Here is a 2,420-nt window from a genome sequence, read left to right as displayed (position 1 = left end):
TCTCGGCCTCCCAAAGTGCTGGGATTACAGGCTTGAGCCACCGCGCCCAGCCGGGATAAGATTTCAAGTGAAACTAGTAAAGTAATGGAAAATAAAAGATGTGAGAAGTAGTAACATAGTAGAAACATCTTCTAACACATAAGAAAAAATGTAAGATTAACCACAAAATTTTATGAATCCCAAAAACAGAAAGAACACAGAAAGAAAAAGAAACACAACACAGGCAGAAAATGAAAAATTATCACAAAATAACTTGCAATATTTGAATATATTGACTAATTATACCACTTAAAGATTATCAAATTGGAAATAAATTACATTATCTTCCATAGGGAAAAAGTGAAAAAAAAAACTCAAACAATTGAATATATAGAACATATTTGTAAGCCTCAAGGCAATTGAGATGGAAATTATTGACAAAAAGATAATTTAAAAACCCCATGTGTTTAGAAATTTAAAAAGATAATTCTCAATACACCAAGAACAAATAATAAAACATAAGGACATTAGAAATATTTTGAAATTACAGCATATGAAAACTGTAGTGAAGCCATCTAAAATATACAAAAGTTTAGATGAGAACTGATATTCTTTAAAGACAAATACAACTGAAGAGATCAACTTTATTAAGCTAGGCATCATCTCAAGGAGTTATTTTTATTTATTTTATTTTTTTAAATTTTTAATTTTTTTTATTTTACTTTAAGTTCTAGGGTACATGAGCAAACTATCATAAGGACAGAAAACCAAACATCGCATGTTCTCACCCATAGGTGAGAATTGAACAACGAGAACACTTGGACACAAAGCAGGAAACACCACACACCAGGGTCTGTCATGGGGTGGGGAGAGGAGGGAGGGATATCATTAGGAGAAATACTAATGTAAATGATGAGTTAATAGGTGCAGCAAACCAACATGGCACATGTATACCTATGTAACAAACCTGCACGTTGTGATCAAGGAATTATTTTTAAAAACAACAAAATAAGCTCCAAACAATTTTTACCTGGAGGAGAATGACAAAGAATAGTAGAAAAAAAACTGATTAAAAATCAAATTGATTAAAAATCAAACAAAATAGGCCTAATCAAAAAGAAAAATTATTATTCAATAAAAGTGATAAAATTAATATAACAATTGACTCAGAAACACAACTGACCAACAGTGACAATAAAAGAGAAAGAATTATATATGCTATAGACATTGTAACATTATGAGTCATAAAAATTGTCTGCAAATACATTTGAATAGTTAAATTTAATAAACAATTTTCTAGATAAAAAGCACTAAGTACAGAAGGGTAAAAATAAATAACACAGAAATTGAACAAGTAATTAAAATATTCCCAAGGAAAATCACAGATCAGGTTGGCTTTTCAGTCAATTAAACTACACATGTAAAAACCATTAATTAAATAATATATATGATCAGCAATATTAGCAAAAATAAAAAAATTTAAAAAAAACTTAAAACATTACACCCTTCCTGAAACCAGAAGAAGAGAAAATTATTCCAAATTACTTTACAGGATTAAAAAAACTAGAAACCAAAGTCTATTAATGGCAATAGTAGTAAGATTGTTAATAGGCCTACCTCACATATCTTAACATATTAGCAAAGAAAAATCTAGCTATATGGAAGATTTTGTTTATTTCCAATTAATAGAATTTAGTTTTCTACAAAGTAATTTTGGGTAAATGTATTAGTCCATTTTTATAATGCTGATAAAGACATACCCAAGACGGGGCAATTTACAAAAAAAAAAAAAAAAAAAAAAAAGAGAGATTTATTGGATTTACAGTTCCACATGGCCTGGGTAGCCTCACAATCATGGCAGAAAGCAAGGAGGAGCAAGTCACATCTTACATGGATGGCAGCAGGCAAAGAGAGGGCTTGTGCAGAAAAACTCCCAATTTTAAAACCATCAGATCTCGTGAGACCCATTCACTATCACAAGAACAGCATGGGAAAGACCTGTCCCCATGATTGAATCATCCCCCGCTGGGTCCCTTTCACAACATGTGGAAATTATGGGAGCTACAAGATGAGATCTGGGTGGGGACACAGAGCCAAACCATATCAGTCAACTATATATTGGGCTTAATATCAATTATCTTAATCAACCACACTAAAATATTAACATTTAAAAAGCCCACAAAATTAATAATATTGCTGGTATAATTCCCTAGGAAATTGACTCTAAAATGGAGATGTACTGCAATTCAAGTTTAATGGCAGCCTTTATCAATTTCTTCATAGTTGTCCTGTGTTATACCCCATGGTCATTTGATGTGGGTTGCTTTGAAAAGCTCTCTGAAGCTGAGGCATCCATGAAAAAGCTAAACCTGCAGTTGGTTAATGACATCCCCCTCAGATTTCATGTTTTCCTCAGGGATGCCCATAAACTCCACACAGCA

Source organism: Piliocolobus tephrosceles, chromosome X (assembly GCF_002776525.5).
Source record: "Piliocolobus tephrosceles isolate RC106 chromosome X, ASM277652v3, whole genome shotgun sequence".
In the NCBI taxonomy this organism is placed as follows: Eukaryota; Metazoa; Chordata; class Mammalia; order Primates; family Cercopithecidae; genus Piliocolobus; species Piliocolobus tephrosceles.
Note: the sequence above shows the minus strand (reverse complement) of the source record.